Genomic DNA, 15,518 nt, shown 5'->3' with positions numbered 1-15,518 from the left:
CTAGTGAAACTAGGAAGTGAATTTTTAATATTAGTTTATTTTTATTGATTTAAATGTAAATAACCGCATGTAGCCAGTGGCTACCTTATTGGACAGCACAGGTTTACCGTTTGCTATTTTAACACTTTCATACAGAAGGCAATCCCTGCTTCCTTCACTATAGAAAAAGCCCAGCAATCTGGTGTTTTCTGGGCAGAAGTGTCCCAAGTGGACAGTGGGGGGGGGGGGGACTAGCTGAGGTACAGAGAAGTATTTTATCACTGACATTGTTTAGAATTGCTGGTGCATGGTGATAATAAAAAGCAGACCAACTTTTAGTTTATTATTATTTTTAAACTCTTTACAGGCAATGCACCCACCGATTGTCAGCACCCAGAGGGGACCACTCCCCCCTCCACCCCTGTTATGGCACCATCATCCATCATTGCGTTTCTTCTTTCCTCACATCATGTTCCAGTGAACATTTCTGACACATGATGGATAACAAAGGGTTTACAAGTGATTGTACTAAAAGTGATTCAAAAGTGGCAAAGAAGATTATTGCACTGAGTGTTAAAATACAAGTTTTACATAGGAAAAAAGTCACCTTGACATTGGCAATAATTTTTGGATATGATTCCAGAAGCACAGCAACGAAAGCAAAAATCAGCAAGTAAGACTGTGTCAAACTGAAGACCTTATATACAACAAAAGAAGCCATCAACAAAATGAAAAGTCAACCTATGGTACAGGAGAAAATACTTGCAAACCATATATTATATAAGGTGTTAATATCTAGAATACATTAAATATATTGAGTTAATGCAATTCAATAACAAAAAAAGCAAATAATTTTATTTTAAAATGGTGAAAAAGAAGATGAAAATGAATATATGTATATTCATGTATGACTGAAAAATTGTGCTGTACACGAGAAATTGACACAACATTGTAAACTGACTATAACTCAATAAAGAAAATAAATAAGTTAATTTAAAAAATAAATAAATCAAATGGGCAGAGAAACTGAATAGATATTTTCCAAAGACAAAATGGCCAGGAAGTACACGAAAAGATACTCAACATCGTTAACCGTCAAGAAAATGCACATCAAAGCCACAGTGAGCTACCACCTCTCATCTGTTAGAATGGCTGTAATGAAAATATGAGAGCCAGCAGGTGTCACTGAGGATGTGGAGGAAAGGACACCCTTGTACACTGTGGGTGGTTAGTGTAAATGTATGCAGCCATTATGGAGAACAGTAAGGAGAGTCTTCAAAAATTAAAACTAGAACTGCTCTTTGATCCAGCAATCCCATTTTGGGGTATTTATCTGAAGGCAGTGAAATCACTGTCTTGTAGAGACACCTGCACTCCCATGTTCACTGCAGCATAATTCACAGTAGCCGAGATGAATGGCTTAAGATGATGTTATGTATATGATTTTAAAATGGGCAGAGGACCTGAATAGACATTTTTCCAAAGAAGACACACAGATGGCCAACAGGTACAGGAAAAGATGCTCAACATCAGTAATCATCAGGGAAATGCAAATCAAAACCACAATTAAAACCACATCTGTCTGAGTGGCTATTATCAAAAAGACAAGAAAGGATGTTGGAGAGGATGTGGAGAAAAGGGAGCCTTCGTGCACTGTTGGAATGTATGTTGGTACACCCACTATGGGAAACAGTATGGAGGTTTCTCAAAAGATTAAAAATAGATCCAGCACATGATCCAGCAATTCTGCTTCTGCGTATTTATCCAAAGGAAAAGAAAACACAAATTTGAAAAAATATATGCACCCCAATGTTCATTGCAGCATTATTTACAATAGCCAAGATATGGAAGCAACCTAAGTGTCCATTGATAGATGAATGGATAAAGAAGAATTTATATATATAAATATATATAATGGAATATTACTCAACCACAAAAAAACCTTGCCATTTGTAACATCATGGATAGACATAAAGGGTATTATGCTAAGTGAAATCAGTCAGACAAATACTGTAAGATTTAACTTATATGTAAAATCTAAAAAACAAAACAAACATATCAAAACAAAAACAGACTTAAGATACAGAGAACAAACTTGTATTTGCCAAAGGGTAAGGGGATGGGGGGATGAGAAAATAGGAGAAGGGAATTAAGAGGTACATACTTCTAGTTATAAAATAGGTCATGGGGATATAAAGTACAGCATAGAGAATATAGTCAATAATATTGTAATAATTTTGTATGATGACAAATGGTATGCCATCATGTATGAAAACATCAAATCACTATGCTGTACACCTGAAAGTAATAAAATACTATAAGTCAATTATACTTTTAAAAAACTAAAGTAAAAAAATTTTTAATAAAATACTGATATTCCTACCTACCTCCCAGGTTTGCTGTGAAGATTAAATGAATGTATGTGAAAAACGAAATGCGAGATAACTGTTATACTTAGCTTTTTATAGCTCTTCATATGGGATTTGGGAAGGGAGGACTGGGAAACAGGCATACTCCATCCCCAGTTTTGAATAGGGAAGTTTCATTATTAATATTATTATTGACGAGGAACAAAAAAATTCCTATTCTAAGAAAGTAAAAAAAGAGATGGGTGCTGGGGTTCCCCTAGGATGTACACCACTACTTGGAAGTCAGCAGACTTCTGAATCAGCTGCTCATTCACCACTGCTGGGCTGTTCAAAGTGAGCCTTCAAAGCGTAGTAAAGGACCGACTCAGGCATCTTCCTGGAGGAACAGGACAAAGGAAGACAGAGTGATGGGGAGGGCAGATGGAGGGAGATGGAAACTGGTGGACAGCTTGTCTCGAGGAGAAAAGTAGAAAACCAGGAGGCTCAGGGCTCCTGAAAAGGCAGCTAAGAAAAAATAATCTGGACAACAGAGGAGGAAAATCTGGACAAAAGTGTTACCCACCCCCTCAAATGTACCTCTTAGGTTACCACATGTTTATTTCCCTGGACAAATGAGCACTAAAAGCCTTCAGTTATTCCTGAAATAAATACAATTGAATGTAAAAGTTGTAGGCTAAGAAGCCTTCATTTTGTACTAAAATAAAACAGCAAAAGTCACTGTTGGGTTAGGGCCCGCTCCACCGACCTCATCTAACCTGAATTATCTCTCAGAGACAACAAAGGGTAGGTGAGCTGAAGGGCTGGTAGCCAGCTCATCAAGAAGAGGTCAGAGACAGGAAAAGTGTGCACACGAGGAAAGGGGTAAACAGGACACTAGCAGTGTGGGAGAGAGAAGAGCGTGCAAGCAATCCAGATTCAAATCCAGACTATGCCACTTCCGTGTTATGAGATCTTGGGCAGAATGCCAAAATTCTCCAAGTCTTGGCTTCATCACTGGCAAAAAAAAAAAAAAAAAAATTATCGAATAATAATTATAATAACAACAACACCACTATTGGGAGCTGAATTATAGCCCCCGCCAAAATTCATGTGTTGACGTCCTAACCCTCAGTTGCTCAGAATGTGACTGTATTTGAAGATAGGGCCTTTAAAGAGATAATTAAGGTTAGATGAGGTCAGTGGAGTGGGCCCTAACCCAACAGGACCAGGATCTTTATAAAAAGAGGAGGAGACATCACGGATAAGCACTCGAAGAGAAAAAGCCATATATGGACCCAGCAAGAAGGCAGCCGTCTGCAATCCAAGGAGACAGGCCTCAGAAGAAACTAAATGACAGGCAACTTGATCTTGGACTTCCAGCCTCCAGGACTGTGAGGAAATAAACTCCTATTGTCTGAGCCAACCAACTTGTGGCATTTGTTCTGGCCACCTTAGCAAACTAATACAAATACCAACATAACAGTGAGTTTGTGAGGGTTAAATGAGGTAAGGTAAAGAGGCAAGAGGAAGGGGGAGGTATAGTTCACATAGTAGAGCACATGCTTAGCAATATACAAGGTCCTGGGTTCAATCCCCAGTACTTCCTCTAAAAATGAGTAAGTAAACCTGATTACCTCCCCGTAAAGAATAAATATAAGTTAACTTTTTTTAATTAAAAAAAAAAAAGGAGGTAAGGAAAAATAGATACCTAAATGGTTGTCTTCCTACCCCTTTCCTGATTAAAAATGATGTTTACCCTGCAAGTAGACTGTATGGGCAGAATCCAATGAGAGGGAAGTATATAACACTGACCTGAGCCACCAAACTCCAAAAAACTATAGCTGTTACAGATTTGTAATAAACTAAGAAAGATTAAGAAAAATCAGTGTGGGGATAATTTCAGAAAAAATTATTTTCTGATGTCAAAAGTTATTCATACTAGAATTTGCGTGACCCTCCAAACTATTGATTTGCTAGGGTCTGTCCAAAACGAGAAGAGATGGAAGGAAGGGAGAAAGGATGGAAAGGAGGGAAGGAGGGAGGAAAGAGTGGAGGGGAGAAGGAAAGAAATAAAAGAAAAAGTGCAAATAGCATATTTGTTTCTACAGATGAAGAAATCATAACTTTTTAATTAACTGGTGTGTCTGAATCGACATTTTGGACCTCAATCCCATGAATTTTGCAATATGACCCATTCCATTTCTGTAAAAATCGCTTTGTTGTCTAAGGGAAATCACACTGATTTACTCATGAGCATTTAGTGAGTACTAGCAGCAAATCAGATCTCATGTTAAGCTCTGTGCCTGTGAATTAGATATGGAAAGTTTGTATTTCGTACTATTTCCAACCTTCTGACTCCTAAATTAGGAGCAGACCCATAAGCTACCCACTGTTTAGCCCTTTGAAGTAACTGAGTATGCAAGCATTTTCTTTCTTAGTCACTCTGCAGCTTGCTTTTAGCCTTTTGGGTTTTCCTCCCCTAAAGGACAGTTCCCGTGGATCACCCACAGATGGCACTAGCTGGCTGTGATGAAACAGAGTTTCTTAAACATTTAAAACTTACTATGGAACTTTTTGTTTTTGAAGTACAGTCAGTTACAATGTGTCAATTTCTGGTGTACAGCAGGGTCCCAGTCATGCATATACATACATATGTTCATTTTCATATTCTTTTTCATTATAGGTTATTACAAGATATTGAATATAGTTCCCTGTGCTCTACAGAAGAAATCTGGGCTTTTTTTAAATCTATTTTTATATATAGAGGCTAACTCTATATATAAATTTGCAAATCCCAAACTCTCAAATTTATCATTTCCCTCAGTAGCCATAAGATTGTTTACTGTGTCTGCGAGTCTGTTTCTGTTTTGTAGATGAGTTCATTAGTGTCCTCTTTTTTTCTTATTTTTAGATTTTGCTTATGAGTGATATCATATGGTATTTTTTTTTTCTTTTTCTGGCTTACTTCACTTAGAATGACGATCTCTAAGTCCATCCATGTTGCTGCAAATGGCATGATTTTATTATTTTTTTATGGCTGAGTGGTATCCCATTGTATAAATATACCACAACTTCTTTATCCAGTCATCTGTCAACAGACATTTAGATTGTTTCCATGTCTTGGCTATTGTAAGTAGCGCTGCTATGAACATTAGGGTGCATGGATCTTTTCGAATTAGAGTTCTCTTCAGATATATGCCCAGGAGTGGGATTGCTGGATCATATGGTAAGTCTATTTTTAGTTTTATGAGGAATCTCCATACTGTTTTCCATAGTGGCTGCTCCAAACTACATTCCCACCAACAGTGTAGGAGGGTTCCCTTTTCTCCATACCCTCTCCAGTATTTATCATTTGTGGACTTTTTAACTATGGAACTTTTTAAACACACACAAAAATAAAGATATTATAATAAACCCCTACGTACCCATCGCCCAATGTCAACAATTGTCAGCAAGTGGCCTTATTTACCTACCATATCTGAGACAGGAGGGAAGAGGGCAGGGCACACCCACTCAAGGAATGACAGCAATTGAACACCAAAATGGTGGAAGATTCACCTCCTAGTTGGCCTTGAGGATTAAGAGGTTTGACTTCTAGTAGACCTTGAGCTTCATTATATGCTCATTGTAACAGCGTGATCAAATAACATGCCCGCAGGCGCCATGACAGCCCCAAGGCTAACCGCAAAAGGCCAAAGAATGGGTGATGGCTCAATCCCTGGAAATCCCAGCCCCCTCCCCAGGGCAGCTGGAATGGTCCCACCTGTAGGCGTGTGAAGCTACTGAGCCCATAAAAACTGACACCACCACGCCTAGTGGCCTTTCTGCTCCCTCCCCTTCGGAGACGGCCCCGCACTCTGTCTATGGGGTATGTCCTTACTTTTACTTTAACCTGAGCACCCAACTCCCACACCTCTTTCCTTGCCTTTCTCTTGCCTTACACTCTATGCAGTATGTATCCCTCTGAATAAATTCTACCTTTACTCAACGGTGGCTCGCACTTGAATTCTTTACTGCACGAAGCCGAGGACCCACACCTGGTGGGGCACATCCCAGGAGCCCAACTGAGACCTGGGACACGGCCCCACATCTGTTTTCCTGCATCATCTCCACTTACCCCAAGCTCGGGGTTATTCGGAGTGAAATCTCAGGTGTATCATTTCATCTGTGTTTTAGTGTGTATCAGTAAAAAGTAAAGGCAAGATGAGCACCTTGACCAGGCTGCAGTCTCTCAGGATTTTTCTTTTATTTTTGTCTTTATCTCTTAAACCTCTAATGTTTAATTCAAAGAAGTGTTTTTAATGCGACCATTCAGACTACTGCTCCATTTCAGAGGCTTTGAGCTCTTTGCTTTCTCCTCCTCACCGCCCGCGGCCCTCCCCTCCTTGTTTCTCTCACCTCTACATTTGCATCCAGTCTCTGGCTTCACAAGTGACTGGTTTTCTTTAGGCAATTTTTTAGTTTTGTTAGAATTTTATTCCATCAAGTTTGTTATCACAACGAGGAACATTAAGGAGCAGGTCAGTGAGATAATTGTGTTTCAACTAAAGATTTCGTTGATGAGAAGTTTTCAGGTGTTATTTTAAAACAACGAAAATAATAATTTTCCATTCTAAAGGCTTTACGATGTACTCTTAGTCATTAGTTGGGGTCTGACTCAATTTCACATCCACCTCAAGCCCTGACCACACTCTCCAGAAGCAGCAGACACTGGAAAACAGCAGATTTCCAAGAGCAGCGTGGTGGTGGGGAGAAACTGGACTTGGAGACTTCGTGGATTCCCAGCCTTGATCCCATCACTTGCCACTATGGGACCTTGAGCAAGTCACTCAAACCCTGTGCCACGGTTTCCTCCTCTGCAAACAGGGAGAGCATTTCTGTTCGCAAAACGCTGCGCACACACATGTAGTTAGGCAGCACACGTGGTGTTCAGAGCAGGGGTTGAAGTGTCAGAAATGGGTGCGCGTCCTGTGTGCAACCTTGAGCAGGTGGCTTTGCCTTTCTGATCCTCAGTTTCAACATCTACAAAATAATTACAAAACCCACATCATAAGGTTATTTAACAGCTTGACAGACACAGTGCATGTTAACAAAGCGCTTGGCGGCGTGCTTGACACACAGCAAGCAGCCACTTTACGGCAGCTCTTACTGCTCTGATTACTTCATTTCCAAGCTAAAGGGCCCTAGAATCACAGAAACCAAGGGGACTCGAGAGAATGCGTCCCAAGAGAACCCCTTAGGGCTGTTCATACAAGTTCACATCTGTTTCCTGGATCAACTTCGCCACAGAGTTTCCCTCAGATTCTCAGCTGGTCCCTTGGAATCCGGCTGTCCCAGGATCCTCATTTCCTTGGGGGGATGTACTGGTCAGAACTGTACTTCTGGACCTAAAACAAAGGAGAACTGAGCTCCCAAGCTGAAGGTCAGGGAATTCATGTTTTGCCCTCACCTGTCTTGTTATCCCATAGACAATCTCAAGCAGTCATATCCAGGTACTGCTTAAAGAAAATGACAGTGGCTGGTGTGTCACAGATAGTGACGGGTTGATGTCAATATGCAGTGATTCACTTGCTCCCCGACTGCAGCCACCAAGACCTCGGCCTCTCCATCTCTGGGAAGACTCTAGCTGTCTGACCGGGGGTTGCCTCAAGCAGTTTGCCTCCTTAATGTCAAGTAGGAGGATGCAGGAAGGAGCAGGTGCTTTAGCATAAGTCTGCTCTCGGTTCTCACAAAAAACCTGTGACACTAGCTGTAAGGGAATTAACATCAGTCAGATTTTATTCTCTCATTTGTCATTTTAAAACCAACCTCCCACTCAGGAGTGAAATGTTACCCTACTGATGCTCTTAAAAGTGGGATCTTAACAAAGAGAGACTCGCAACAGACGCGTGACTACTGTTCACATCATCACTGAGGCGCCTAGTGACCCAGAAAAGATCTTGTGGGTTGGGCTCAGAGTTTCTAAGAGCAGGGGAATGAAGGAAGATTTCTTTATAAATTTCCTGTAAAGCACTCTGTAAATAAACTTACACCAATGAATAGCACTCCCTTCCCCTCTTATGACAGCAGCCAGAAAACACAGCCGGGGCGTTTGCCATTCATAGGAAACCTAAATGCGACAGGACTAAGCACTGGTGAAATGTAAATGGGGAGAGAGAGAGAGAGAGAGCTAATTGCCCTATTTAAGGAGAAGAAAGATCAAAAGAAGGCACCAGGGATAGCATCTCTCTCCCACACACAGAAGCAACCCAGGTCTGCATTTCCCAAGCCTGCCTGATCAAGTGATACAGTAATTGGTGAATTATTATGCAAAAATGAGGGGAATTCCTTGGTAAAAATAATTTCAAGAAATACTGAGTTCAAAAAATGTAATCGGGTCACACTACGCCAAGACTTCTCTGAGCCTTTAATATGTCCCTACGCCTTTTAACACTGAGAGTGCGAAGGGTCTGAAGTCTTTCTCAAACATGTTTTACCATGAACTCTTTTATTCACAGATTATGTAAGAAATTGGGGGAAACTTTCCCTGGATCAATATTTCATTTTTAAATTCTACGTGTTCAAAGCGAACAAATCCCATGTGCTTATCCCACAAAAGCAACAAGTAAATATCCAGATATAGAAAGAAGCAAACCCCTTTTTGGTGAAAGTCTACATTCTGGACCCATCACTTGCTCACTGAGTCTCTCCCTTGCTCTTGTTCCTTTAAAATACATCCCCCACTGAATACAAAAGAATAACCCCATTGCATAGAAATAATATATATGATATATATAATATACTTGTATATAATATAAATATAAATGTAATATAAAATACTATAATAAATACATATATATTATATCTATAAAATATATATCCCCCATGTATATTCGCATATATCATGAATGTGCCATCCCTTTCGGCCTCAGACTCCAGGGGCCGGTAGAAGAAGTAACCTATAACCATGTGTTAGGGTTGAAATGTGTACCCTCAAAATCCACGTGTTGAAATCCTAATCCCAAATACTTCAGGATGTGACTTTATGTGGAGAAAGGGTCTTTATAGAGTTGAAATGACATCATTAGGGTGGGGCCTGTGACCGATGTCCTTATAAAATGGAGAAATTGGTCATACATGAATATACATATATCTGTCTTCATATTCTTTTTCACCGTAAGCTACAATGTAAACTGACTATACTTCAATTTTTCTTAAAGTTGAACAAAATGGAGAAATTGGGACAGAGAGGTCTGCATGTGAAGAGACACACAAAGATGATCATCTTCAAGCCAAGGAATGGGGCCTGGAACAGAACCTTCCCTCACAGCCTTCAAAGGAACCAGCCCTGCTGACACCGTGACCTTGGACTTCCAGCCTCCAGAGCTGTGAGACGGTAAACGTCTGTTGCTTGAGCCATCCAGTTTGCGGTACTGTGTTACAGCAGCCTTAACAGACAAATGCAATACTTTTACAGTCAGCTTTCACTCTACTTATACATCAAATACTCAGTGAGGGCTTGCTGATTCCAAGGCTGTTGCAGATGCTGGAGACACAGTGGTGAATACCGGCAGACACCGTCCCTGACGTCATAGACCTTACAGTCTGCTGAGGGACCCGGATGTGAAATCAAATAGTCACTCAAATGTAAAATCACAAATTATGGAACTAGCTAAAAAGAGACAAAGAAGAGGCTAAATCCTTCACATAAACAGAAGCCTGATCTATTCTGGGGTGTTGAGAAAGCTTTCTTGAGGAACTAACAGATGAGCTGAGACTTGAAGCAGGAATTGATAAAATGAAAGGAAGAAGGGAAAGCTGTTCCCACCAGAGGGAGCAATGTGTACAAAATAGACTTTTAGACAAAAAGAAAAAGACATGATGAACATAATCAGTACATATTACAAAGATTTGAATTCTCCAGGAAGAAATAATGACTCTAAATTCCATTATTCCAATATAATGTTTTTCAGATGTGATAATAAAGTTGACAGAAAGTAAAAGAGAAATAGAAAAAAATCTACCTTCATAATAACAGATTTTAATACATGTCTCTCAGTAATTGACAGATCAAGAAGACAAAAATCAGTAGAGACAAAGAAGATTTGAATCACAAGACACTTCATTTAACAGGAACTAACCGTCACACCGTCATCACTTGATATTGGCAGGGAATTGGTTTCAGAATCCACAAGCATTCCAAAATCCATAAATGCTCAAGTCTCTTATATAAAATGGTGCAGTATTTGCATATAACCTACACATATCTTCCCATATACTTTTTTTCCCCTCTCACATACTTTTTTTTTAACTGAAGTACAGTCAATTACAACGTGTCTATCTCTCTTGTGTACAGCACAATAAAACAGTCATGCATCACATACTTTAAATCATCTCTGGATTACTTGTAATACCTAACACAATGTAAATGCTATGTAAATAGTTTCTGGAGTGCAGAAAATTCAACTTTTGCTTTTTGGAACTTTCTGGAAACAAAAGTTTTTTGGAATCTTTTTGATTCGAGGTTGGTTGAATCCATGGATGCAAAACCCGTGGGTACGGAGGGCCGACAGTACACGGACTGCTACAACCAAACACTTCAAAATACACCGTCACTTCAAGCTCACAGAGAACATTATGGACTAAGCCAGAAAGCAAGTGTCAAACAAGAGTGTCAAGCAAACCACAGTCTCAGACTGCAATGTGTTTAAGTTAGAAATTTGTCCCTAAAAGATAACTGCCAAAAACGCTTATGGTTGGGAATTAAAGAAACATACATCTAAATAATTTACATGGTAAAGAAAAAAAACTTAACAGAATCTACAAAATATTTAGCAATGAACGTTAATGAATATATCTCATTTTACAATTTATGAGATGGAGCTAAAATAGTACTTAGGGGAAAACATATCCCCTTCAAAACAAATGGGTGAGGGTGCAGAGGGACTTAAATAAGTGAGCTAAATCTATGCTGATGACTTTCTATGTGCCCCACTAGATGCATCGGTTGCCTTTCTCTTCCTTATTCTGTGCTCCCACAAGGCTCATCTCTAAGGACTACATCATCCCAGCTACGTTTCAGCTAGATTCTTGCTGAGATTACCCAATGAGTGACACTGGCAGACATCAGGGAGTAAGAAGAGAGATCAGGTTATTTATTCTCGGCTCCCTCCTTACTGAGCCAAGATTTTGGCAGAGGTTACATTGCTCTGCCTAAGGCCATAGCTCTCCTTGGACAGCCCCTCTCCCAAGGCTACAGGTCTCATCAGGGGGTCTGAAAGCACAGCACCTTCCCCTCACACAAAACCAGACATATGGACAGTGGAACAGAATAGAGAGCCCAGAAATAAACCCACAGACTTCTGGCCAATTAATCTTTGACAAAGGAGGCAAGACTAGACAATGGAGAAAAGATAGTCTCTTCAACAAATGGTGTTGGGAAAACTGGACAGCAGCGTGTAAATCAATGAAGTTTGAACACTCTCTCACAGCATACACAAAAATTAACTTAAAATGGCTTAAAGACTTAAATATAAGACAAGACACTATAAATCTCCTAGAAGAAAACATAGGCAAAACATTATCTGACATAAATTGTAGCAATGTTCTCCTAGGGCAGTCTACCCAGGCGATAGAAATAAAAGCAAAAATTAACAAATGGGACCTATTTAAATTTATAAGCTTTTGCACAGCAAAGGAAACCATAAGCCAAACAAAACTACAACCTATGGAATGGGATAAAATATTTACAAAAGATGCAACTGACAAAGGCTTAATTTCCAGAATATATAAACAGCTCATTCAGCTTAAAAACAAAAAAACAACAACCCAATCCAAAAATGGGCAGAAGACCTAAACAAACAATTCTCCAATGAAGACATACAAATGGCCAAAAGGCACATGAAAAAATGTTCAATATCGCTAAGTATCAGAGAAATACAAGTCAAAACTACAATGACATATCACCTCACACAAATCAGAATGGCCATCATTCAAAAGTCCACAAATGATAAATGCTGGAGAGGGTGTGGAGAAAAGGGAACCCTCTTACACTGTTGGTAGGAATGTAGTTTGGTGCAGCCATTATGGAAAACAGTATGGAGATTCCTGAAAAAAACTAAAAATAGACTTACCCTATGTTCCAGCAATCCCACTTCTGGGCATATATCCAGAGGGAACTCTAATTTGAAAAGATACCTGCACTCCAGTGTTCATAACAGCACTATTTACAGTAGCCAAGACATGGAAACAACCATAGTGTCCATTGACAGATGACTAGATAAAGAAGTTGTGATATATTTATACAATGGAATACTACTCAGCCACAAAAAAGAATAATATAATGCCATTTGCAACAACATGGGTGGACCTGGACATTGGCATTCTAAGTGAAGTAAGCCAGAAAGAGAAAGAAAAATACCATATGATATCACTCATATGTGAAATCTAAAAAAAAAAAAAAAAACAAACAAGAACAAATGAACTTATTTACAGAATAGAAACAGACTCACAGACAAAGAAAACAAACTTATGGTTACCAGGTGGATAAAGGGGGTGGGAAAGGATAAACTGGTAGTTTGAGATTTGCAGATACTACTATATATAAAATAGATATATAAGTTTCTTCTGTATAGCACAGGGAACTATATTCAATATCTTGTAGTAACTTCTAATGAAAATGAACGTATGTATGTGTATGTATGACCGAAACATTATGCTGTACACTAGAAGTTAACACAACATTGTAAACTGACTATAGTTCAATTAAAAAAGAATGAAAAGACATAGTTAAATGTGATGTAGAGATTTAAAAGATACCAAGAGGATATTATGAACAATTTTATGCTAATAAATTTGAAAATAGATGAAATGAATATACTCCTAGAAAAAAATATAATGCAATTCCAGTAAAAATCCCGGAAGACTTAGCCTTCAAATGAGTGCCCTGGAGCCATCTCACACTGAAATCCAGAAGCCAATTATCAAGTATTAAAGAATTCTGTGTGGTGATTGTTAACTTTTTATAGCTTGATATCATCCATACTTGGAGAATTTGTATTACTGAAATCGGTGAACACTACAGCTTTTATAGAATTTAAGTCATCAGTTTAAAATCTACCAAAAACAAAAAAAACAAAACAAAAACTCAGGCTCTAACAGTTTAACCATCAAGCTTATCAAACATCCAAGAAACAAATAATTCCCGTCTTATACAAACACTTTCAGGGAACAAATAAAGAGAATCATTTAATAAGTTTAGCAAAACTCCCAAACTGACAGAGTGCAAGTAAGAAAAATCACAGGACAATCTCACCCAATACTATATATAAATGCTACTTTTGCAAAAAATGGTAAACAAAATGCTAGTAAAGCAAATCCAGTCATGTGTGAAAAAGATAACAAAATGGATTCTTCCCAGGAGTGTAAGATGGTTTAACATTAGAAAATCCTTTAATGTAATTCTCCACCTTAATAAACTTAACCAGACAAGTATGTCACCATCTCATTGGATTAAAAAGAACCTTTGATGGACATCAATAATATTCAGAATTTTAAGAAAAGAAGAAAAACTCCTAACTCTATCAAGAATAGAAGGAAATTCCTTTAACCTAATAAAGAGTCGCCTCCTCCCCTCCAGAAATAAGAGCAAGTGTGTTAACACATTGAAATCATTTCTTATAAAGGCAGGAAGAACTCAAGGGAGATCAATCATTTTCACCAGTTCTGGGCAACACTGTTCCGGGGGTTCTGAGCTGGCTAGCACTTTAAGGCACTGGAAAGAAATAGCACGTGTGAAATCACAAGGGTTGTTGCAAGACAGGGTGTGGGAGTAGGCAGCTGGTGCCCCTCCCAAGGAGGAAATTTAAAGTCAGTATCTACCCCAACAAGCCATGAAGACAGGGAGAGAAGAGTTAAGGGGGAGACTCAAGAAGCTAGAAAAACAGTTCAAACCTCCTCCTTTGCGCTTATGTAATGATCGAGCTGACAGGTGAAACCACCACTACCAATTATTAGGGATGCCTTGGGATCTCCCCACCCTCCCCGGGACCGCAGTTTCAGGAAGTAGAGTGAACAGGGAAGTCTCGTTCCATTACAGCGCGCTCCAGCCTCCCAGAGCCAGCACAAGCCCAGGGGAAGCAATCACTCCTTCCCTCCCATGCCCCTGAATCCCTACTCACTGCCCATCCTGCGTGGCTGGTGGTTCCGGGTTCCAGTGTCCTCTAGTAAAATTTTAAAAATTAAACAAATGAGCAAAAACCCCTGGTCTTTCCCCTGAGACACTTTTTAAGTTCTCGCTGCCCAGGCCACACCCTACATCTGTGTAATCATTCTCATGGGTGGCACCAGACATCAGTGTTTGTTTTACTTTGTTTAACCCAGGCTATTCCAGTGTGCATGCAATTTGGAGCTTTTCTCTTCAAAGTTTGTCTATGGACTGGCAGCATGAGAATCACTGGGGAGCTCTTTAGAATGGCAGAAACTTGGACCCTGCTCAGAACCACCGAGTCAGAATTTGCATTTCAACGAGATTTGTATGCCCACTGAAGTCTGAAAAGGTTAAACTTAGAGAAACAGACCACAGGTAGGAATCCCTGTGGAGTCCCCAGGACACAGAGATTTCTCTGGAGGGGCAGGGTGAGCGGGGTGTCCATCACCAGCACTAACAGCAGCACACAGCCCCCCTCTTCCCATCCACCTAACCCACTGCTGCCGGAATGATCTTTCCTGAAGCTCAGATCTTCCGCTGCTCTCCTATGGCCTACAGTGTATAGTCCAAACCCCTGGTCACGGGGTCCATTTACTGCCCCCCAACCCCCAATGTTCTGTCCCCTCCTTATCTGCCAAAACCCATACACACCTCCCCCATCCACACACACACACTCACGCCGCTGCTAATTTTGCTCTTCTGCATGGAGTTCTCCCCACATCCCAGACTCCCACTTAACCTCACCCTCTTGCCTACCTAAAGAACTCCTTTCGCTACATCAAAATCAGCTTAAATGTCTCCTTCTCAATGTTGCCTCCTGGGGGGAAAAAATCAGGCATTTCTTCTGTTTTCCCACAACTTCTCCCACAACAAATCAAATGCAGTCATCCCTCAGCACCTGCAGGGGGTTAGTTCCAGTGTAACGCCAAAAGGTGAAGACCCCAGTTCTTGTCATATGCAAAAGATATGACAGTTTATAGTCTGGGGGTGGTTTACAGTTGGGA

The 15,518-nt window shown here is 39.9% G+C and overlaps 1 long non-coding RNA gene across 1 annotated transcript; it reads right to left on the bottom strand.

Annotated features, from left to right (window-relative positions):
- Positions 1-306: 306 nt before the first annotated feature.
- On the bottom strand, positions 307-14,618 carry LOC123614758 (uncharacterized). The gene is made up of 3 exons (XR_006722231.2): positions 14,486-14,618; positions 6,726-7,349; positions 307-3,341 (listed from the first exon to the last, which is right to left on the bottom strand). It is a non-coding gene; the product is annotated as an uncharacterized LOC123614758 (long non-coding RNA).
- Between the last annotated feature and the right edge of the window lie 900 nt (positions 14,619-15,518).

Source organism: Camelus bactrianus, chromosome 1, assembly GCF_048773025.1.
Source record: "Camelus bactrianus isolate YW-2024 breed Bactrian camel chromosome 1, ASM4877302v1, whole genome shotgun sequence".
In the NCBI taxonomy this organism is placed as follows: Eukaryota; Metazoa; Chordata; class Mammalia; order Artiodactyla; family Camelidae; genus Camelus; species Camelus bactrianus.
This window is presented reverse-complemented; position numbering and strand designations above follow the sequence as displayed.